Source organism: Sciurus carolinensis, chromosome 7 (genome assembly GCF_902686445.1).
Source record: "Sciurus carolinensis chromosome 7, mSciCar1.2, whole genome shotgun sequence".
Taxonomy (NCBI): Eukaryota; Metazoa; Chordata; class Mammalia; order Rodentia; family Sciuridae; genus Sciurus; species Sciurus carolinensis.
In genome coordinates this window covers 47,841,691-47,867,095 of record NC_062219.1, presented here as the reverse complement: position 1 = coordinate 47,867,095, position 25,405 = coordinate 47,841,691, and the positions used below count along the sequence as shown (strand labels likewise).

The 25,405-nt window shown below is 34.2% G+C and overlaps 2 protein-coding genes and 1 pseudogene across 3 annotated transcripts in view; 2 read left to right on the top strand and 1 right to left on the bottom strand.

Annotated features, from left to right (window-relative positions):
• The window catches only part of Col10a1 (collagen type X alpha 1 chain), a 35,479-nt gene extending 17,561 nt beyond the window's left edge, over positions 1-17,918 (bottom strand). The window contains exon 1 of the mRNA XM_047559299.1: positions 17,796-17,918. The gene's annotated coding sequence lies outside the window, so the exon portion shown is untranslated. The remainder of the gene's footprint in view (positions 1-17,795) is intronic.
• The window catches only part of Nt5dc1 (5'-nucleotidase domain containing 1), a 132,484-nt gene that overhangs the window by 33,994 nt on the left and 73,085 nt on the right, over positions 1-25,405 (top strand). The window lies entirely within an intron of this gene.
• LOC124988424 (uncharacterized) lies at positions 1,645-14,803 on the top strand (annotated as a pseudogene).

Below are 25,405 nucleotides of genomic sequence, written 5' to 3'. Positions count from 1 at the left end.
AGGAAGTGTTGTTCATTGTAGTCACCATGCTGTATCTTACCTCTACTGCACTTACTTATCCTGCATGTCTAAAACTTTGTACTCCGATCAACATCTGCCTGTTCCCTCACCTTCCATTCACTGGCAGATACCATTCTGCTTTCTGTTTCTCAGTTAGACTTCTTTTGATTCTGCAAACAAGTAAAATCAAGCAGTATTTGTCTTTCTGTGCATTTTTTATTTCCTTTAGCATAATGTCCTCCAGGTTCATGCATGTTATATTAAAATGACAGGATTTCCTTCCTTTTAGGGCTAAAAAATATTCTATTGTATATACAGATACTCTTTGACTTATAGTGAGATTATATCCTGAAACGCTATTGTAATTTTTACTATCATAAGTAAAAAATGCACCTAACCCATCAAGCATTGTAGCTTAGTTGCATAATACATGGTAGTGTATTGGGTGGCTGACTGGGATGTGCCACTGCCCAGAATCACAAGAGAGGAGGACAGTATTGCATTTCACTAACTGGGGAAAAGATCAATATTCAAAGTAGAGTTTCTACTGAATGCCCATTACTTTTGGACCTTCAAAAGTAGAAAAATTAAGTGTAACAATTATAAGTCTGGGACCGTCTGTATGTTAACTTTTATTGCTATTAATTCAACATGTTGCTGTGCTACATATTTTGGTGTCTGATTTTTAATTTTTTAAATAAGTCATGCATCAACAAAATTAACTGTGGTAAATTCATTTCACTGTAATCAAATAAAGATTAGTATTAAGCTGGGCACTGGTTCTTGCCTGTCATCCCAGCAACTTTGGAAGCAAAGGAGGATCACAAGTTTGATTCCAATCTCAGCAACTTAGTGAGACCTTGTCTCAAAATAAAAATTGGACTGAGGACTTAACTCACTAATAAAGAGCCCTGGATTTAATCCCCAGTAACATTAACAAAATAGTAATAACAATAATAATAAGTATCATTTATTGTAACATGACTGAATTTATAGTAACATTTGATTTTTCTCTAATAGGTATTAATCTAGAACAATTAGTAAGATATTTATAACCTTCTATAAATATACAGAAGTGGGTAAAATGATGTAACCTTTTTATAATTTGAGAAAAACAAACAGATTGGGAGCTTTTTTATTATGATCTTTGTCATTGTCAAATAAATATGATCATTTGTATTTTTATAATAAGTCTATCCAGAGCTCTTTTATTAGTTGTATCAGCCAGTCTCCATTCAGAAGTAAATATTTCCTGGGATTTTATATAACTAGAATCCTTATTATAATAGAAAGTATAAAGTTGAATATTCTTATTATAACATTAAAATATAAACTTAAAGGAGAATATCAGTTTCCATTCACATATACTGAGCTGCTAAATATATTTATTGAATTTGTTTTTCCTGGTTTTCTATATTATTTTTAAAACAACTCTAAGTTTAGAACTCAAATATTTGGATGTATTTAAATTAATCTTGACTTCCAATAAGCTAGTAAATGGACTCTTGGAGAGTTTATTTGTAATCCACACCAGACTTTGGGACAACTGTTATTTAGACCTCACACCATTAATATAATCCTTAAGGGAAGGGTGTGATAGCAGAAAGTAAACCAGGAGTGGCAAGCCAGTGGTATTTGTCCCCGATGACTCTGAGCTCCTTCACCCCATCCCAGTGGCAAATACACAGGATGGAGAATGAAGCTGCTGTTCGGCACGTAGTTCAGAAGCAGACTTTCAAACAAGCGATCTGTCTGATGGCACTGACTGTCCTTCGTAAAACTTTTTGGAAACTGTTGGATTTGTTTTAAAATATACTAGTTGCCAGTGGTGGAGAGATAACTCAAGGAAAAAGGATTCCACTGGACTGTGGTGTTAAAATAGTTTCAGGATAAATGTATCTGTCACAGGTTTGATCAGATTGACATACAAGAAATGGAATGTGTTTTAGTATGTCAGCAAATTTATAGAACATGGAAGCCATATATGTTTGAGATGTCATAATGAATTAAAATCCTCCCTCTAATTCTTTAAATTCTCTCTTGCTCTGCAAAGTGTTATGTTATGGAAGACAGTTGATAATTGCTTACTATTAAATGCCTCTAAATGAATTTGTTAAGAAAGATGAGATACAGTTTATTGAATGTACCACCAGATACCTGACTTACTAACGTCTGAGTTCAATAACTCTTCATGTGAAATTCTAAAAAAATAATAACAATCAGTGGTTAAAAAAGGAATGCTGCTTTTCAAAATGAAAAACCTTCTCTGTTCATATATTATCCCTTAATAAAGACAGTGGTAATATCATTGTTTGATGACAGATCCGTAAGGTTCACTTTCATTTAAGATATTAAAATAGATCCCTGTTCTTTTGTTAGAAGTCCTGCTATTGTAAATTTATGATTTGTTCTTGAGATGATTTTCTCTTCATTGCTTATCTAATAATTATTTATTTACCATATTATATAATCCACTCAGTATTTTAGAGCTTTCTTTAAATTATTCTCAGTGATTTAAAAATCAGATTTACATTCTCACCCAATAAAATATAAAAATAACTTGTTTCATTTTAAACTTATTATTCATTTTTAGTTTTTTAGTCATCCAGTCTCTTGTTTAGATACCGTTTCAGCTTTAAAACATTAATTGTGTGACTGAGCTGAAAATTACATTTGTAAACGAATCAAGGAGAATTTTTTTGTACCTTTTCAACTTCTTTTAACATTTTTGTGATGGTATCTAAGAACAGTGGACACCTGCCCAGAGTTTTGTGTTTGTTTGATTATTATTTTAATTTGGTGTGCAAGTCTAGTTTTTCCACAGTGCACTATACCAGTCAGATGTTTTCCCCTATTTGCTTTTGGGGGAAGCACAGCAGAGAGGGATGTCTTTCTCTTCCCCATCAGTTAACATGAGCATGCTTACCAGCCACATGTCCCACGTCTTAACTTGTTTTCATGGTTATAGTGTAGCAGTAAGAAAAAAAATTTTTTATATTTTGTGTGGTGGGCAGAATATGAGGCAAAGAAAATCCCTGGGATAGGATAAGGGAATATAAGTAATTTGAAATTTGAGCCTAGTGTATGATTAAAGGGAATCAAATCAAATAAAGCATTATCCAAGATGCAGAAAAAAGTTGACTCTGCTTTTTGAGTAAATGGCATCAGTCGATGATGTTCACTTACTAAATGGACTTGTTCATGCTTTACCTCTCAGGTTCAGCTAAAAGAGGGAAGAAGAAATTTCTCTGAAGCTGTGGGACTTAAGTAATTGGAGTTGCCTCACTCACAATGAGGGAATGAACTGTCTTTGGGTTAAAGCCAGGGAAATTCTTAGCTGGTCACTTTGAAACTTTCTCCTTAAAGAATGTATGTGTCAAAGGAAAGGAAAGGTGAGATGAATTATTGTAAAATGAATTAGCAAATTAGAGTTAAGGCTAGAAGAGATATTTATTTTATCTGTATCACATAGTTTCCTATAATTATGAAACAACATAATTTATGTTTCTTAAATTTTAGTATACTATAAATTCTTTTCGATATGTATTATTTAAAATTCATACTATTCAAACTGATTAGAAAGCCCAGAAATAAATTGAAAGGGCCTGGGAAATTTAGTGTATGGTAAAGGTAGCATTTCAAAGTAGTGAAAAAAAAATAGGTTATTTAATAAGCATTTGACCTGTGGACTGTCATCAGAAAATATAAAATTTTGTCTTACCTCACACCTAGTATCAAAACAAATTCCACAGAGATTAAAGATATAAGCAATAAAAAAAAATTTCAAATGACCAGTGGAAAATAAAGGGGAAAAATTTATATATGTACAATATATATATGTATATATATATATATATTTTTTTTTTTTTTTCAAATCCTGGAGTTAGAAAGTCATTTGAATTGTGACCTCAGACCCGGAAATCATAAAAGAAATGTGATTCTGACATTATAAAAATTCTTCATATGAAAAAAATACAAGCAAAATGAAAGATAAATAACAACATAGAAAAAATTTCAGCTTATATAATAGATAAGGGGCTAATAATAAAGAGGTTCTTAGAAAAGTATTAAAAACAAAACAGTAATCCAATTGAGTAGTAAAAGAAGTATAAGAACAGTTCACAAAGCAGGAAATAGTCATGGTTTTAAACCTATGCAAAGCTGTACAGATTATTCATAAGAAATTGCTTAAAACTGAATGTGAAAGCTATTTTGTTAAAACAAGATTGTATGTGGTTTTAAAAATATCAGTTCTGTGTAATATAGATATCAGAGCTTCAAAAACCACCACGTTTTCTGGTCATCTGATGGATGCTCATTTGGAGGATTCTGTGACTCAGAGTGAACATGGTGTTAATGAGGTCATATGGGCTCCTGCCCACCCCCAGCCATAGACCGTCATCCCCTTTATCTCCCAGGTGTGGACTAATGATCTGAAAGGAACCTATATCAAGCAACAGGGGCTCTCATCCCAGCTAGAGAAATGTCTCAAATGCATTCTCTGTATAGAACAGGGTCGTTTTCATAAAGTAAGGACAGTATACTTTTCTAGAAATTCCAAGCACATTGTTTTATCCTACACTGTCTCTCAAAAAAATGTAACCAACATAAAATTGTAATATAAATGCAAGTTTAAATGGTATTTGTTTTAGTTTTTCATTTGTAATGCTGAAGTTATTCCATATAAATATTAAGTTAAACAGTTTCTTTTGATTACAAACTATTTGACATTTAAAAAAAATCTTACATGATAAAAGTCAAGATTAATGTACCAAAATTTTTTGCATACTTTAATGTGTAAAATCATTTTTAAAATATTTAGTCCACAAGTAAGGTTCTATTCTAATTTTTAAAAACAACAACAAAAATAGAAATTGCAAATAGGAACTATGACAGGAAGTGTAAGTTAATATGAACTTCAATAATTGTAAATGTCCATACTCCCATCCAAGAATTCCATTTATAATAAATTATACTTAATGATTTATATTATATATACATTTATTTTTGCACCTTGTTAATAGCAATAGGAAACTACTCAAATATTTTATGAACAAAGGACTAGGTACATTTTGTATCTCTATACAATGATACATTAAGTAGACATTAAAAAGACAAAGAAACCTCATTATAAACTATGAAAGGACATCCAGAACATATGTAGTAGAAAAAATTTGTATAAATTAGAGCATATGAAAACATCTGGGTAGAATACATACAAATGATTGATATATTAAGAATATCTCAGGCTAGAGATATAGCTTAGTGGTAGAAAACTTGCCTGGCATGTGTGAAGCCCTGGGTTCAATCCCCAGCCCTATACACAAAAAAGAATATCCAGTATACCTTGCCTAAAGATGGAAAGAAACTGGAAAGAATGATTGCTTTGAGAGGGGAATTGAGTAATTTGGGGGCAGAGGTTAGAGGGATACTTCTCATTTATTCCTGTCTTTACATTTAGAATATCATATCTTGTAGAAGTATATTCTGTTCCAAAAAAAATTTTTAACAGTCAAAATATTTTTAACAATCTTTTGAAAAAGACAAAGTAGCCATTTGTTTTTATTGCAACTTATAGAACATACCTTCCAAAGATTACCTCCTCTTTGGTGGATTTGAATACAGTTATAGGTAACAGTTAACCCTATAATTATAGTTACTGTACATTTTTTGCTTGAGATCATTGTGAATATCGATTTTCATTGTATTCTGGAAATGTGAACATGTTAATAGAAGTATTAATATGTTTGTTATATGTATTTTTTTCATTGCACAAGTTTTTTTGTTAGGGAAGAAATAAAGTTGGATAGTTCATATGCCAAACTTGTTAATAACTAAAATGTTTTTTTGAGGAATTTTTTGTTTTTCTTATTTTTCTCTACTGGAAGGAAGCAGATGACCCAAGTAAAGTTTAATACTGAGGTATGCTTTAATATACTGATTTTTTAAAACCATTTATTGAGTGATTGACTTTATAGGCAGTTATTTCCATAAGTAAATCAAAATGAAATGATAATAAATATCTAACCAAAGAAATATTTTCAATAAATAAATATCACATGACATTGATATATAAGTTTGCAGCATATTCTACAGAGCCAGTTCTTTGTGTGTGTATGTGTGCTTTTTGTTTTTAATCACTAAAACATACTAAACATTTAAGTGATGGGAATTGACCATTTTTTGTAAATTTTTTCTAGATGTTTGGATTTTCAACTTTTTTTACATGTCCTAAATTTTTCTTTCTTATAAGACAGGTACATAATCCATGGATACACACAGTGCACTTAAGTCAATAAAATTCTCAAAATTTATTTTTCTGGACAGGGCATTTGGGGGTAATTATACATTTGGTTTTGAATTTGAAGGTGTAGATGATATTATTAGTAAATTCAACACAATTTACTTGGTGACTTCAAAAGTTTTTAATTGAGAATATTTTCATAATTAATAGCTTAAGTATCTGTTTTTATCACTGAAATTTCAGAGTAATGTAAGCCATTTCTATACACTAACTTAAGCTTCCTCCCACTATGTGTGACAGGAAATCAAATAGACATTATGTCTTTACTGGACTGACTCTGAATTTTTAGGATTATAATCTTCTAAATTATTTCCATGCCAGTATTAACAGAACAGTGACCTATTCAAAGGCTTCTTCAGTAGAATAAATAAGTTGAGTCTGAGATGGAGCTTTCAAAACAGTGTGGTATTTCAATAGTGAAGTACATAGCACTGTTGCTTTTAATAAAGGTGAATCAAAGGACAGCCGTCAAAAGGGTATCTAGATTTTGGTGAAATAGTTATTTTCTAAAGAGCTCAAATGCCTACTGCAGACACTGATTAAAAAAGAAAAAAGTTGAACTTAATGTTGATGCAACAAATCCTGTGGAGGTTTGAGGTAAAACCCTTGAATCTGAAATCTCCATGTACAAGAAATGTTGAAAAGAGTTATGGAATCAGAGCTTGAGGATTCAAATAGAGGTGTTTTCAAAAAGTCCTCTTTCTTTAGAGGTAAAGAAATTGAGATATGGAATTTGATTTATACAAAGAATCAGGATTAGGGCTCCAGACTTTTATCTACAGTTCCTGCCCACCTCCCCACACATAGGTGGGTACAGTTGAATGTGTTGGCATATTGTTATGCCCTCCTTCTCTGTAGTATCTCCCTTTGATGATTGCTTCCAAGCTATGGGGAGCAGCAGAAAAGAGGCATGTAGGCTGTGTGCATTGAGACTCAGAGTGTTTATGAGCTGGATTGTGTAGTTTTTTGTTGGCCCTGTCACAGAGGCTGGTCTTTTACAAAGGCAACAAGAGACCAAAACTTGAAGGAGTTTTGTAGAAGAGTGGCCTAATTAGATGAGTGTTTTTAAAAGATAATTCCAGGCTGCACTATGGAGAACATAATAAGGGAGTCAATGGTCGGGTTAAGAAAATGAGGTCTTGGATTAAATGGTATAGTGAAAATGGAGAGAAGTAACTAGACAAGAATGACTTTTAGGCACTTTCCCTTACTTTTAGAGATTGAGGCATTAATCTAACAGTATTTAGTAATTTTATTTTTATTTGATATTACTTGCTGTTGTTTTCTGTCATATTATAATTTAATAGAATATCAAAGTTGGAAAGCTGGAGAGTCTTGGAGTATTATTTATCTAGTAATAAATGTGAGTTTGGGAATACTACCAAAATTATAAGTCATATATACAGCATTCACATTTAGTCATTATATAAGTTAAGTTAGATACTGTGATTGACATTTATATTTTTATGAGTAGAAACTTTCATGTTATGTGATTTTAGGACTTTGATAAATGAGTGAATAAGATGGCATTTGAAGACTATGGCATTTAAAAATGTTATCCCATCGATTGAAATCTTGACATCTCTGGATTTATGTATCTTTCTGAATTTGCCCAGGGATTTGAATTTGCAGCTCTTAATTGCAACTTATTTCACCTGACCACTCCCCTTTTGCCTTTGGTCAGTCATCCTGGCCAGCCTTGGTGTCTGCACCATCTACTTGTATGCAGACCACCCACCCTCGCATCTTCAAGACAGTCTGTGTGGGCCTTTTGACCAGCATTTTGGTTCTCATTCATATGTGCAGATACCTTTATACAATGCATGTTTTTCTTGCGTAATTTGTTTTTCAAAACAAATTTTGCAGAAAGAAAAATTCTTTATGTTTTTAAGTTATACTGCTTCTGATTTATATCTTCTAAGTGATTGTATGGTTAAAAGACCCAAATTTTATTCCCTTAATTCATTTATTTGCTCACTTGAAATATATTGAGCATTTATATGATATTCCTTCTTTAGGTTTGTTAATGTCAGGCTATTAATACTTAAGTAATCTATATGTGGTCTGTGGTGTATTTAAAAATTCATGATGTCATCTAGAAAAAATAATACATGTAAATATTGAAAAACATGTGGGATTGTTAAATTTAGGGTTAAGTATAATTATAGATAGTGTGTTAGAAATTTTTGCTTTATATTCCTATGTCACATTTGTAATTCTAATAAAGACTGTTCATTTTGCCCAGTGTGGCGGCACAAGCCTGTAATCCCAGTGGCTCAGGAGGCTGAGGCAGGAGGATCATGAATTCAAAGCTAGTCTCAACAAAAGTGAGGCATCAAGCAAGTCAGTGAGACCCTGTCTCTAAATAAAATACAAAATAGGACTAAGGATGTAGCTCAGTGATCGAGTGCCCCTGAGTTCAATCCCCAGTACCCTCCCCAACAAAAAAAGACTATTCATTTTAACTTGTCTAAAATAAAAACCAGCTTAGACTACCACAGCAAACAAACTTTCAGTTTAAAAAATAGCAGCAACAAAATACTTCACTATAGCCTGTGAATAATAACTCTTTTCTTGATTATTGAGACATTTTTAAACTGATAGTTTTGTCTCATCAAATATTCTTTTGTTTCTGGAACACCAACATGTTTATTTTGTCTTCTAAAGCTTTGTAAGGACATGTTATTTGGGCAGTAATTGATGCCAACTTCATTGAAAACAACTATTTTATTTCACTGAGTTCTCTTGACTAAGATGCAGGATTACAGTGACCTAGTTGATTCTGGTACGCCCTTCCTTCCAGAGGACAAGGAGAAATGGAAATTTTGGAGGAGAGAGAATCAAGTTCGTATTTATAGTCTCCTTTAAAAGGAGGATGCACTGTCTTCATTTTCATTATCATTTCAATATAGTTAACTTCTGAAATGTAAGTGGCAGATGAGTTTAAAGGTTCAGAATTTGAAATGAGAGTGGATGATTGGGAGATAGAGGGGTAACTATTTTTTTTTTCTTCATCTAACGATGATGAGTGTTTTAACTCTAACGGGGCAGCAGCAGTTGCCTGCTTCTTTTACCTCTTAACATCCATCCCTTTCATGCTGACTCTACTTCTTCACCGTGGTATGTCCCTTTGCCTCTTGTTTCAAAAACAAGGAAAACACATTAGATAATTTTTTCATCTCCTCTCCCCTCTACCTTTAAAGTCACCTGTGAGGGTGATTACCCCATACCACTGTGTCGGAGAGTGAGCTGCCCTGCTCTTTCTCCAAGGCAGTCTGCCTGCTGAGTACTGGATTCATCCCCCGCTGCCTTTCTTAGGACTTTTATTCTCTGTCCCATCTTCGGCACATCCTTGTTGGAGCTCTTTAAGATCTTCAAGACTGTGCATGCTGTAAAGCAGGAAGAGAACCTACCACCTACAGTTCCTTCTCTTTCCTCTTTCCCTCCCTTTCTTCACAGCAGTACTGCTTCCTTAGATTGTCCAATACTTTTCTGTTTCCTGGGAGTTTTTTGTTGTAGTTTGTTTTGTTTTTTGTTTTTTTTTTTTTACAACTCTAATACAGTTCTTGCCATCACCTCGGTTTTGTTTTCTGTTTTGTTTTGTTTTGTTTTGTTTTGTTTTGTTTTTTGTTTGTTTGTTTGGTACCAGAGCTGGAACCTAGGGGTGCTTAACCGCTGAGTCACATCCCCAGCCCTTTTTATTTTTTATTTTAAGACAGGTTCTCACTTGTGTTGCTTGGGGCCTCACTAAGTGACTGAGGCTGGTCTCAAACTTGAAATCTTCCTGCCTCAACCTCCTGAGTTGCTGGGACATACAGGCATATGTCACTGTGCCCGACTCACCATCCTGTTTTTGATAAGGTCAATCAGAAACTTCAGATTGCTACATCCAGCAAACTGCTTTCATTAGCCATGTTGCCATTGCCGTTCTTCCACACATCTCGCTTTATGAATCACCCTTTCTCAAAGCCCTCTCCTCTTTTGGATTTCTTACTGCCTCTGTCTCTCCTGCTTTCCCTATCAACAAGGACTTTCTTTTTTTGTCTTGTTTCCTGAATTATTCTTTCATTTGCTCATCTAAAGAGTATTGGGATTTCTAAAGGTCCTATGTGGGGTCCTTTTCTTTGTACTACAGAAACTACCTACATTCTCAAACAAATTTGATTTTGTTTTTTGTTTTTTTGATACTGGGAATTGAAGCCAGGAATGCTCTACCACTGAGATATATTCCCAATTCTTTTAATTTTATTTATTTATTGAGATGGGGTGTCATTAAGTTCCCTAGGTTGGCCTTGAATTTAGGCTCCTCTTGCTTCTGCCTCCTAGTCTCAGGGATTACAGGCATGTGCCACCACACCCAGCTCACATGGGACTTTGTCCTATATATGCTCCCTACCTAGGATCACTTGCCTCTTCTCCAGTCCCTTATTTCCAATGTCTTGTTGGAAATGCATTAGATAAAGGCAGTTAGGGGTCAGGAGACAATCAGCATTTTCCTGATAAAAAGTGATACAGATATATAGCTAAACTCAGGAGTCCCAGAGGGGTTAAAAAAAGAAGGGGTTTACAAGGTATAGTAAGGAGATAGACTGTACAGGATCCTACATTCTGATTGGGAGAGTAGAAATAAAGGAATGACTTTGAGGTTTTCAGCTTGATCATTTGAAGGTTTGTATCTCCAGTCATTTAGATCTGGAGGACAAGAAAATCAGTTGAACTTTGAAAAATGATGATTCTGTCTTTAAATATGTGGAGTTGGAAGTATCTGCTGAACCTCAGTTATTTGTTTGTGTGGGCTTAGAGTTCCAGAGAGGGATCTGGTGTGGAGATGATTGATCCTTTGCACAGACAGACATGAAGACATGAGAGAAAACACAATAGCATAGAAGGTGGGAAGGGGCTATAACATAGTTTGTCACAAACAATGTAGATTTCCTGCCCCTTCTCTGACTCTTTCTCCATGTTTACATATGTAGACTTAGTTGTAATCATGGCAGATTACTTGAAAGTCTCTTAATGTGCCATGTTCTTTTTCCTTTATCTTTGTATACATAGATCATTGTGTCTGAATATCCCACTGTCCATATGGTGAATTATTTCATCTTCTGCAGTTTAACCCAGAATACATCTCCAAGAAGCTGTGGTCAAGTTTGACCATTCCTTTGCCTCTGCTCCCACAGCAACTGTGGTACTGCCTTCTGTATTGCTTTGTGCCTTTTATATCTCAAGCCCATTTCAACTATGCCACATCCCTGACAGGTTTATGATTTGTATTGGCAGGTGTAGATAGGGCCACATCTACTTGTCAGGGTAATTAAATTTTTGATAGAATGCTTTATAATTACATAACTCATAAAATATAATAAAAATAAGTTTAAAATTAATACTTGGCCATGTTAATTTTGAACAGTTAAAGGTCCAGTAAGAAAATGCTGCTGAGTTCTTGATTGAGCTTTGTGAGCTCACCAAAGGAAAGAAACAGTAGGTTTAAACAACCTATATTTCTCTTCCATACCGTTCATGTTCTTTTTGGTAGCATAATAAAATAGAGAGAAAGCATTACTTTATACTTTACCACTAGATGGCTGAACTACATTGCTTTTGGAAAACAAGTAAAATCTTAATCATTTGAAGAAGTATAATATATAACAATTAACCAAGTATGTTTTACTTATAAAATGTGTTACAAATATGAATATATATGTACATATGCAAATATACACATATAAATGTTTTAAGTAGTAGAGTTAATTGGAATTAAGCATTCTTCCAAATTTATAAAAATTATAACCTTATATGTTTTTAGCTCTTATAAGATATGTTAAATGATACACATAAAAATTTGGTATATTTTAAAATCATGTTCTCACATAGAATATATACAAAGATCAGCTCTAAAAGTCTCACAGATACCTCGAAGGTGAATTTAAGTCTATCAGAGACATAATATCAGTTGTCAAATGAGTGCACTCACTTTATTTTTAAGCATAGTGTTTTCTAGAGTCTCTGTGCAACTGGAGTTCAAACTAATAGAAAAAGATAATATGCAGGAACTTTTTTTTCATTTAAAGTTCAAGTTGTAAACATTTTGTTCCAATTTTTAAGTTCCCTTGAATCAAGTCTTATTCAAATATAAGTGCCTCCATTTTTCAGAATTCAGGAATATATTAGGCTGCACCATGGGAAATTGCCATTTTTGTACATCAAAATAGTCAAATATTGGCAGTTCCATATGGTTCAACCTAAGGACTTTTTTCATGTTTTAGTAATTTCTATTTCTGTGTTTTATATGATGTGGGGCTAAGTCTTGTTGAACTAAAGTTTTGACCTTGAAAGAATTATTTTCTTACTTTTTTTGGGTGTTTGGAGGGGGAGATAAACATATATGTATGTATGTACATGTACGTGTGTGTCACACACACACACACACACACACACACATACACATACACAAATGCAATTTGATAAGTTTCAGGGGGGAAAATCGGTCTTACTATATACCAAAAAATTTTCCTAGCATTTTCAATGTAAAATAATGTATATTGTTTATCTGTTTTATTTTGGTGATATGCTAGAGGAAGTGATTGACCAAGGAGATGTTAAAACATGGCTTCCAAATCAGATTGGTAATGTAGATTGGTAATGTATCTTTTTTCCCTCAGAACAGCAGTAATATAATTATCTATTGATTTTAGTTTTGGGTTTCCTGGTATCAGTGTTAACACTTTATTAAAATGTGTAAAATTTAAAAATAGTTGGTAAATACACTTAATATTTTAACAAAACAAAAATATCTGAAGTGGTATTTTGGGCCAAACTAAAAGATGCCATTAGTGAACCTTGAACTTTTTCCAATCCTGTACCCTATCACTCTCCATGGGAATGCAGTTTCCTATTAGGAGGAGACATGGTTATTACTTGTTTTCTTTTCTGAACTGGGACGACAGATTGACCATATGCTGCAGGTGATCATGTTTGTGTTTTTGAATTTTTATGTTAGCCTTATTTTAAGTCTTGCAGCAAAATGTCGATTAGAAAAAACACACAAAACTTTGTATTTGCTTTTGTAAAAAAATGCTAGAACAGTGAGGTAGTGTTAAAGCAGTTTGAAAGTACACTGTTCATGATGTTTATTTGGTAAGTTTACAGGTTAATTTAATTACGAAAGGGAGTGGTTCTCCCTGAGAAATATGTGGGTGTTTTTGATGATGGAATTAAATAATTCCTTATTTGTTCTTCTTTTATTTTACCCATCAACCTAAAAATAAAACAATGTTTGTCTTGTTTTTGCCTCAGGATTAATAATTAGGAGATATTTCTCTTCACAGAGATAGCATGTTACATTCCTTAGCTTGACCATAATGTCTTGTAGATGAAAAATAATAAATGGTTTTGAGACTAAAACTGTTTTTCTTGAATGAGATAAAAATAAACAACAGCATTCAAGATTTTCAAAAGCAACCACATTCCTTAACAACTGCTTTGTTCTTTCTGTTTTGTTTTTTACTCCCCATGCTGATTTGGAGTGGAGCTAGTATAATAGAACAGGACTTGCTTTTGACAGGGAGGGTACAGATTTTTATATATGGCCAACTGAATGTGATATAGCACTGGAATATTTCTGCATTTGGGCTAGTAAAAATACAAGTAGTTTGCATGACTTCAGTACTTATGGGCATTGATAGAAAACACAGTCATGGTAGTGACACATTATGCAGTTTCCTGAGTTCTCCAGGCCACCCCAAACATCTGGCATAATCCAGGGGAGATAATATTTCTTATTATTCAGTTTTCTTGTCACTTTTTAGTACTGATGTTCAGTTTTGGTTCTTGTTACCAACGCAAATACCTCTCTGAATTCAGCAGCCACTTTCTTGGTGCCCTGTCAATCATCTATTTTTTAAAACCATATTTTAAGAATAAGCCACTGGAGCTTCTAGTGGAGAGTTCACCTTGTGGAATGAGCTCCCTTTCAATTCTGAAACAATATTACAGGCTCACGATAGCCCAGTGAGGGCCATGACTTGGTCACATAATGACATGTAGATATTGACAGCAGACCACGGAGGATATGTGAAATATTGGCAGTCAAACATGAACAATGTCAAGATGTTCCATGCACATAAAGAGGCTATTAGAGAGGCCAAGTTTATACACAAGATACCATTTTCTGTAGTCCCCATTGTCATGGTTAAATTATTCTCTAAGTGTATTCTGGGTGCAGAGATGCATGAACTCTGTCTGATTCTGGGAAACTTTCTGCACCCTATAAAAGCATTATTTTTCCTTGTTTTCACATGTTCACCATTTTGCTGGCACCTTTCTGAAGTAGTATTGTCCTGGTATCAGCCTTTGCAATATTTTAGAGATGTATTGTCTGTTGCATTTTGCACTGGTTTTCTCTTTTCATTTATGCTTAATGTGTATACATTATTCCTTTTTATTATCTACCGTGTAAGACAAGAATATTTTATTCCAATTGAAGAATTCAGTATTTAATCATAAAAAAAAGAATAAGTGATGTAACACCTGATTCAGGTTAGTAAATTTGAACACTGCCTTTGAAAGACTAAAACAAACAATTTAAAATGGTTTTCAATCAATCAGAAACCACAGATGTATTCACCTACCTGTACTATTCATACCATTGTAATGACATATAACAAAGTTGTACTTTATAACCTAGTTCCTAAAGCAAAAGATGAGAAGCAAGGCACATACCCAGTTTAAACTTTAAATGAATAAACTACATATTGTCTTTGTCTATCACTTTGAACTCCACTTGAATACAAATTTTATACAGGCAGTGGGCCAATAAACTACTGTGTATTTACACATAAATAATCTGTTCTCCTTAAAAAATAAAGCATGGTACATATAGAGCTGTATACATTTATGTTTTTTATATAAATAGAGTGGGAGGGGTGGATAAATAAGATTTCTGCAAAAAACACTGGGAAGAATACACAGTAAACTTATAAAAACAGTTACCTAAAGGAAACTAGGTTTACGAATAGGCTAGAAAAAAATCACATTAACCTCAATCAAGTTCAACAGTAGCCTTTATCCCCTGTAACAAAATACCATCTTAGTGACCCATCTATTTTCCTAATCATGCAGTTGCATAAAAATCTTAGTTATTTTAAAGTTAATATTTATTTTCTTTGAAGAAAAAAAAAAGCAATATCACTGGCATCTTATTCCCCATCATTTCAGGGCCAGGGAAGAAAAATATTTTCTAGTTGACTTTTGTTTTCTTGTTTTTACTCTTCCTTTTCCATAGCTTTTCTCTTTGTCCTACTTCTCTAATTTTCTGCCAATACTAATAAATTTTGTTTTTAAAGGTTTTTTTTTTAAAGTTTGTAGGTCTCGTTCATTTAAAGTTTTGCAGGTTTTGTTGTCTTTTTATGTCTTAATGCTATGAAGGAACTTTCAGATTAGACCGATGTATTAATAATCTATGCTTTTATTTACCAACTGAGGGAATGTATCTGAGGGAAGACAAGGACAAAGGAAGGGACTGGGATTATACATGCTAACTGGGGATGGACGAAAGAGGGCAGGCATTGAGAGCCTTCAAGCAATAATGGAATTCAGAGTTACCCAGAAAGATGTGTTTGTCACGTAGAGATAATACTCTTGTCATATGTGTGTAACATTTGCTTTTAAGTTTCAGTGTATCTTGAATAAGAATTGCATTTTTGAGTAAAAATAAAGCTCTCTGTGATCTAAAGAAGGTAGACATCGGGTGACAATGACTTTGTGCTACAAGTCTTCTCCCCACCCTGTACCCCACAGCCCATCACAACCCAACTCCTGTGACAACCCCATCTGTCCTCCTCGGGGCTGCCGTCTGTGTGAGTTGCCCGGTGCAGGATGAGCCACTCATTTATTGCAGGAAGCCTGCATCCTTCCTTCATCCTTGTTTATTCTCCTGTTTTGTCTTGTTTTGTTTTGTTTCCTTGTTGCCTAACGCTACTCACTGTGCAGCACTGCCTCCCTTCTACCAAATAGGGAGGAGGGCACTAGGTATGGGGATGGAATTTTCTCGATTATTTGGGGGCGAGAATGTGAAAGCAAAACAGAAGTAACCTTTACTTCTTGTATGTGCCTGAGGTATTTGTTGCTTTTCTCCGTCTACTTCAAGTTTTCTTGATTAATTTGGTCTAATAATAAGGATTTCACCCCCAAAGTTTCTATAAAAATATCAGAATGTGTGGGGCCAGTCGTTCAGTGGAACTGTGGTCAAATGACTTCTATGGGTTTCCACACACACTGATCCTCTGGCTGCTACTATCTTGGAAGCTCGGGAGTGGGAAGAGAACTGTGGGGACAGGTTCAAAGAACTAAAACTATGTTGAAAAGCTGTCTGCCAAATCCAGTGTTCAAGTCTTAAAACTAAATTGTTTTTTAAATTCAGAAAATATTAAGATGCATTGTTGAAGGGATTTGAGTCCAATGGGGGATCAAGTGTATGTAAAACTGCATTTTTTTAAGTTATTCATTTTCAGTAGACCATAACAAAAAGCACATGAAACCACAGAGGAGAAATCTCCCTGCCCTCCCAGAATTTGGATTTTTTTTTTTTTTTTAACAAAATGAAATAGAAAGTGTTGAACTAAATTAGTACATTGAAGTTTTGGATCTAAGTTAAAAGGCAAAATGCACATCGGTTCCCAGAGACTTTAAGGGGCAAATCATAAACTGATAACAAGACCTATAACTGACCTGACCTACCTATTGAGGCTCCTTCCAGACACCTTCAGACTGTTTTAGACTACTGTTAGTTAAATTAAAATAAAAAGACTTAAGTGCCTTGCATGGGTTACAAGAACATGCAGGAAAATGAAAAACATATTTTTCATATTTTTGTACTTTTGTTTCCAGTCTTTGCTTCCCATCTTCTCTTAGACATTTCCCTTTGAAAAGATAAAAAGTTGGCAGCTGGAGCTCTCAAAAGAAGACAATTCCTCTTAATTTTGTAAGAACTTTCTACTTTCAGTAGCTACAATGAGTTCAAATTACTCTACTGTGGTTTTTATTACATAATAGCCCTGCAGTTAACAATATCGAGTCTCTCTTATTGGGAGATGTTTATTCTAAAAATGAGTGCCAATATGATGGTATTAGAGCAATACCTCGTTAAAGACGGGAAATTTCAAACAATAACTTTATTGTTCTGTGCATCTACATGGATACTTTCCTCCTCCTATTTAAATGACGGACTCCACCTTCTCTTCAAATCCAGAAAAAAAAAAAAGTAGTTTGTAAATGATTTGCTTTTTATTTAAGCATTGCTTAGTGAAGACAAGAAGATGATATAAACCTAGCAATCCTATGAGACATGGAAAAAAGCATCCTAGTTTCTTTAAATACATCTTATCCCTTCTGAAAAGTTGTTTAAATAGTCACAGCTAGTGCTCATGCCCTCTTTTTCATCTATGCACATTTTTTGACATATAAGCCTATTGCACGTTTGCATTTCTCCTACCTGTATTTGCTGAGAGTCCCTAAGTGCTTGCTGTTGGTTGCTCTGTAAAAGTCAAAACTCTGTCATGCTGGTGTGCTCTTCTGTAACACACAGTCAGAAATTCATAGATGCTCTCTCGGTAGTGATTCCAGGAAGGGTGAGACCGTCCTCTACTTCCAAGAGCCCTTTTGGGTTGTTTTTTGAACTTTATACTTTTTATACAAAGCTCTGCTGAATCATATGCTGGCTACTGAATGATGGTCTGCCTTCTGATTCATTTCCAGGAGAGAATAAATTTCTGTTGTTTTCCAGCAGTCAGTGACTTTTTGAGATGTGGATGGGGATTGGGGAATTTCACTTATTTGATCCCATGTGTTAATGCAAGAATGGAATGACACCTTGGCATGAGCACTTGCATTGGGATGGTTCAAAAACAAATTCTTCAGTAGTTTTAATTATTAAATCTAACTGTTATGTGCATCATGTCTACCTACTAACCAGCAATATTAGGGAGTTCCCACAGAAGAGTGTCTCCTTATGCCATTGCTATGGAATCAGCAATGTTTTTTTAAAACATTTAATTATATATGACTTTTTTGTAGCTTTATTGATTTTATTCTATATGATCCCTTTTAAAAAATTAACAGCTCTTTTCTTATCAAAACACAGAAACCTAACATTTTTATATAAAGAAAGAAAAGCTACTTATTATCAAATTAAGAATCTTATTCATTTTTTCATCACAATGCTTTTTCCTCCTTATTTGGCAGTTTACACATATATGATTATTCATTTATTTCTGCCCATTCCTTTGTTCCTCATTGCCACCAAGTTAAAATGTGCCATACATTAGAGAATGTCCTAAAGGTTGGAGACTGTTTTTCACCAGTGAATGTCAGATGACCTTGACATCCTGTGAATAGTTAACTTCTCAGGTTGCCAGAACCTGGGCTTTCTTTATGCCCCCTGGAGCTCACACCACCCTGGTGCCCTTTTCTACATGCTGTTATGCTAAATAGCAAACACTCTTTTGGAGAGGAGTTCACTTGCATTCTAAATCTATGGGAAATTTCTACTAAATTTTTGAAGGGAACTTCTTTCGTTTTCGTTTTTGTTTTTTAATCTCATAGTTCCTTAAATTATGTAAAAGATAAAAACGGTTTCCTGAAGTGATTTCTATTTGAAGATGAAAGGACAGAAATTCTTAAACATCCTGAACTTAGAATTTTCTTTTTCTTTTTCTTTAATTGATCTGGAGAAGTATCTTGCCTTTCTTGGCTATCTGAATTTTGCTTATTAGTTGTTTATGGGGGATCCACTATGTGCACAATTGTATTCTAGGATGTGAAACTTAGAAAGGATGGTTGAGGAATGACTTGGTTTCAAGATTAGATCACACTTAAGACTACTCAGGACATTCCGTTGCCTTAGAATAATCTTTTTGTCATATTTGATCACTGCTAATGATGTGTGCATCAAAATGTATCAGGCATAAAAGCAATGTACTTTGACTTTAAAAGCATTTGTAAAATTATTTCAAATGAAAACCTACAAAATATATAATTTTTATTTTTAACTGATACCTAGTAGTTAATTGTACATATGTGTGGGAAACTGTGACATTTCAATATGTATATTCAATGTATAATGATCAAAGCAGAGTAATTGGCACATCTATCACCTCAGACATTTGTTATTTATGTTGGAAGCATTCAGAATCCTCTCTCCTACCTGTTTTGAAATACTCAACTAATTGTCAAACACAGTTATTCTACCGCGGTGTGGATCATGAGGAGTTATTCCTTCTATCCACTGCCCCCATATACTTGTTAACTATCCTCCCTCCATCCTCCAGTCCCCCCCATGCCCTACCCCTCCTAAACTCTGGGGATCACTATTCTGTTCTCTCCTTTTTGAGATCAACTTTCTAACTTCCACATAGAAGTAAGAACAGTGTTTTCTTTCTGTACCTGACTGAAAAATATATAACTTCGATTTCAATTCATTATACTCATTTCATTTGATGAAATTCCGACATTTTAGAAATTGATAGATATTCTTTCCTTTATTGGCTGTCTGCCTTCCATTAGTTTTAACTTCATCTGAATTGTTTAGTTTTAACTTCATCTGAATTGTTTATCAATAATATCTGTGCTCAGTGGCTTGGAAAGTAGGGCTTTCTTAGAAAATGCAATGCCTGTGGCCATTGTTGAGTAATTACGCTGCATAGCCCCCGAGTTTGATAAACAAATATGATTATGTAGCTGAACTGAGATGATAAAAAAAATCATTATGTACATTTGGTGTTTGTTTTCTAAAAGTGTTTGTATTTTGACTTGAGGGGTAGAAGTCTAGGTTACTGGTTAATTTCCAAAGTATATGCTGAAAAGTTCATCTTCAGTCTCATTGCTTTCTAAAGGGTAATCTGTTATGTTCAGACTGCTGATTTCCCTTTGCCTTTAGTTTTAAGACTTTTATGTTGATGTTCCTTGGTGTCATTTTTTCCCCCCTTTATCCTCCTTGGGATTTGTGGGCTTTTTCAAATGTGCACTTAACATTTTTGGTTAGTTTTTGGACATTTCCAAGCCATTATCTCTAATGACTTTGCATCTGTCTCCTTTTACTGATCTAAAATATCCTTAAATTAGTGAATGTTTATTTTTCTATTACCTCCAGCAAAGTACTTGACCCCCTAGTAGGTGTTTAGTAAGTGATTTTTTAAATACATTAATAAATTTAAATGTTAATATAACTGTCACTGCTATTATGATTTTGCATATTTTAATGTTGTAATCGCTTGGCTTATTTGCTAATTACTTACCAAGATTATTATTTTAAGAAGAATGTAAGTCATAAAATCGAATAAATATGTGGATTATTTTCAGACTTAGAAAGGCATTATTTTGTACAAGGGGTTTACAACCAGAAATTACAAATAGACACCTTTCCAGAAGGTCATTTATCATCTAGTTATCAGAAATTTGGAATATATTTCCTAAAACTGTGTCATGCTGTGTATTAGTAGTAGTAAAGATGATTTTGAAGATGATAATAATTAGATTTCATAACTAGCTTTTGTGAGGAGGTCCAGGAAGGGAAGAGTAGATTGGATTTGGGCAATGAAGTGGTTCAGTGTGGAAAAGCAGGGGGACAGTTTATTGCACATTCAACTTTGCTGAATTCTCTTTCCATGTACTCTTCTACTCTGCCATTAGTACTGTACTTTTGAGTTTAAGGATTATTCCAGAACTCTTAAGTTCTTTTTTTTTTTTTATTGTAAACAAATGGGATACATGTTGTTTCTCTGTTTGTACATGGCATAAAGGCATACCATTTGTGTAATCATACATTTACATAGGGTAATGTTGATTGATTCATTCTGTTATTTTTTCCCTTCCCCCCCCCACCTATCCCACCCTTCTTTTCCCTCTATACAGTCCTTCCTTCCTCCATTCTTGCCCTCCTCCCTAACCCTAACTCTAAACCTAACACTAACCCCTCCCACCCCCCATTATGTGTCATCATCCAGTTATTAGTGATATCATTCTTCTTTTGGTTTTTTGAGATTGGCTTATCTCACTTAGCATGATATTCTCCAGTTTCATCCATTTGCCTGCAAATGCCATAATTTTATCATTCTTTATGGCTGAGTAATATTCCATTGTATATATATACCACAATTTCTTTATCCATTCATCAATTGAAGGACATCTAGGTTGGTTCCACAATCTGGCTATTGTGAACTGAGCAGCTATGAACATTGATGTGGCTGTATCTCTGTAATATACTGATTTTAAGTCCTTTGGGTATAGGCCAAGGAGTGGGATAGCTGGGTCAATGGTGGTTCCATTCCAAGTTTTCTAAGGAGTCTCCACACGGCTTTCCAGAGTGGCTGCACTAATTTGCAGCCCCACCAGCAATGTATGAGTGTACCTTTCTCCCCACATCCTCGCCAACACCTGTTGTTGCTTGTATTCTTGATAATCACCATTCTAATTGGGGTGAGATGGAATCTTAGGGTGGTTTTGATTTGCATTTCTCTTATTACTAGAGATGTTGAACATTTTTCCATATGTTTGTTGATTGCTTGTACATCTTCTTCTGTGAAGGAGCTATTCATTTCCTTAGCCCATTTGTCGATTGGATTATTTGCATTCTTGGTGTAGAGTTTTTTGAGTTCTTTATAGATTCTGGAGGTTAGTGCTCTATCTGAAGTATGATTGGCAAAGATTTTCTCCCACTCTGTAGGCTCTTTCTTTGTGTTGCTGATAGTTTCCTTTGCTGAGAGAAAGCTTTTTAGTTTGAATCTATCCCAGTTATTGATTCTAGCTTTTATTTCTTGTGCTATGGGAGTCCTGTTGAGGAAGTCTGGTACTAAGCCGACATGTTGAAGCTCTGGACCTACTTTTTCTTCTATAAGATGCAAGGTCTCTGGTCTGATTCCGAGGTCCTTAATCCATTTTGAGTTTATTTTCGTGCATGGTGAGAGATATGGGTTTAGTTTCATTCTGTTGCATATGGATTTCCAATTCTCCCAGCACCATTTGTTGAAGAGGCTATCTTTTCTCCATTGCATATTTTTGGCCCCTTTCTCTAGTATGAGAAAATTATATTTATTTGGGTTTGTGTCCGTGTCCTCTATTCTGTACCATTGATCCACCTTTCTATTTTGGTACCAATACCATGCCGTTTTTGTTACTATTGCTTTGTAGTACAGTTGAAGATCTGGTATTGCGATACCCCCTGCTTCACTCTTTCTGCCAAGGATTACTTTAGCTATTCTGGGTTTTTTATTCTTCCAGATGAATTTCATAATTGCTTGTTCTATTTCTGTAAGGTACATCATTGGGATTTTAATTGGAATTGCATTGAATCTGTATAGCACTTTTGGTAGTATGGCCATTTTGACAATATTAATTCTTCCTATCCAAGAACGTGAGAGATCTTTCCATCTTCTAAGGTTTTCTTTAATTTCTTTCTTTAGTGTTCTGTAGTTCTCATTGTAGAGGTCTTTCACCTCTTTTGTGAGATTGATTCCCAAGTATTTTATTTTTTTCGATGCTATCATGAATGGAGTAGTTTTCCTAATTTCTCTTTCTGAAGATTCATCGCTTATGTATAAAAATGCCTTAGATTTATGTGCATTGATCTTATATCCCGCTACTTTACTGAATTCACTTATGAGTTCTAAAAGTTTTATGGTGGAATTTCCTGGTTCCTCTAAGTATATAATCATATCATCAGCAAATAGGGATAGTTTGAGTTCTGCTTTTTCTATTCGTAAACCTTTAATTTCTTTGGTCTGTCTAATTGCTCTGGCTAGAGTTTCAAGGACGATATTGAAAAGAAGTGGTGAAAGAGGGCATCCCTGCCTTGTTCCAGTTTTTAGGGGGAATGCTTTCAGTTTTTCACCATTTAGAATGATATTAGCCATGGGCTTAGCGTAGATGGCCTTTACAATGTTAAGGAATGTTCCCACTATCCCTATTTTTTCTAGTGTTTTGAGCATGAAGGGGTGCTGTATTTTATCAAATGCTTTTTCTGCATCTATCAAAATAATCATGTGATTCTTGACTTTAAGTCTATTGATATGGTGAATGACATTTATTGATTTCCTGATGTTGAACCAACCTTGCATCCCTGGGATGAAACCCACTTGATCATGGTGCACTATCTTTTTAATATGTTTTTGTATGCGATTTGCTAAAATTTTGTTGAGAATTTTTGCGTCGATATTCATTAAGGATATTGGTCTGAAATTTTCTTTCCTCGATGTGTCTCTGTCTGGTTTAGGTATCAGGGTAATATTGGCTTCATAGAATGAGTTTGGGAGGGTTCCCTCCTCTTCTATTTTATGGAATACTTTGAGAAGTATTGGAATGAGCTCTTCTTTAAAGGTTTTGTAGAACTCGGCTGAGAACCCATCTGGTCCTGGACTTTTCTTTGTTGGTAGGCTTTTGATGACTTCTTCTATTTCATTACTTGAAATTGGTCTATTTAAATTGTGTATGTCCTCCTCGTTCAGTTTAGGCAATTCATATGTCTCTAGAAACCTGTTGATGTCTTAGAAATTTTCTACTTTGTTGGAGTATAGATTTTCAAAATAGCTTCTAATTATGTTTTGTATTTCAATCGTGTCTCTTGTGATATTTCCTTGTTCATTACGAATTTTAGTGGTTTCGGTTTTCTCTTCTCTTTGTTAGTGTGGCTAAAGGTTTATCAATTTTGTTTATTTTTTCGAAGAACCAACTATTTATTTTGTCAATTTTTTGTATTGTTTCTTTTGTTTCAATTTCGTTGATTTCAGCTCTGAGTTTAACTATTTCCTGTCTTCTACTACTTTTGGTGTTGGTCTGTTCTTCTTCTTCTAGGGCTTTGAGCTGTAGTGTTAGGTCATTTATTTGTTGAGTTTTACTTCTTTTATTAAATGCGCTCCATGAAATAAATTTTCCTCTAAGTACTGCTTTCATAGTGTCCCAGATATTTTGATATGATGTTTCTTTGTTCTCATTTACCTCTAAGAATTTTTTAATTTCCTTCCTAATATCTTCTGTTATCCATTCATCATATAATAGCATATTGTTTAATCTCCAGGTGTTGGAGTAGTTTCTGTTTTTTACTCTTTCATTTATTTCTAACTTCAATCCATTATGATCTGATAGAATACAAGGTAGTGTCTCTATCTTCTTGTATTTGCTAACATTAGCTTTGTGGCATAATATATGGTCTATTTTAAGGAAGGATCCATGTGCTGCTGAGAAGAAAGTGTATTCGCTCTTGGTTGGATGGTATATTCTATAAATGTCTGTTAAGTCTAAATTATTGATTGTGTTATTGAGATCTGTGGTTTCTTTGTTCAATTTTTGTTTGGAAGATCTGTCCAGTGGTGAGAGAGGCGTGTTAAAATCACCTAGTATTATTGTGTTACGGTCTATTTGGTTTCTGAAATTGAGAATGATTTGTTTGACATATATGGATGAGCCACTGTTTGGGGCATAGATGTTTATGATTGTTATATCTTGCTAATTTATGGTTCCCTTAAGCAGTATGAAATGTCCTTCTTTATCCCTTGTGACTAACTTTGGCTTGAAGTCCACATTATCTGAAATGAGGATGGATACTCCAGCTTTTTTGCTGAGTCCATGTGCCTGGTATGTTTTTCCCCATCCTTTCACCTTTAGTCTATGGGTATCTCTTTCTATGAGGTGAGTCTCTTGCAGGCAACATATTGTTGGATCTTTCTTTTTAATCCAATCTGCCAGTCTATGTCTTTTGATTGATGAATTCAAGCCATTAACATTCAGGGTTATTATTGAGATATGATTTGTATTCCCGGTCATTTGGTTCATTTTTTATATTTTTTTTATTTATTTATTTATTTTTACACAACTTGGTTCCTCCTTTATATGACAGTTCCTTTAGGATAATTCCTCCCTTTGCTGATTTGCTTCTTTGTTTTTTATCTCTTCCTCAGGGAATATTTTGCTGAGAATGTTCTGTAATGCTGGCTTTCTTTTTGTAAATTCTTTTAGCTTTTGTTTATCATGGAATGATTTTATTTCATCGTCAAATTTGAAGGTAAGTTTTGCTGGGTATAAGATTCTTGGTTGGCATCCATTTTCTTTCAGAGC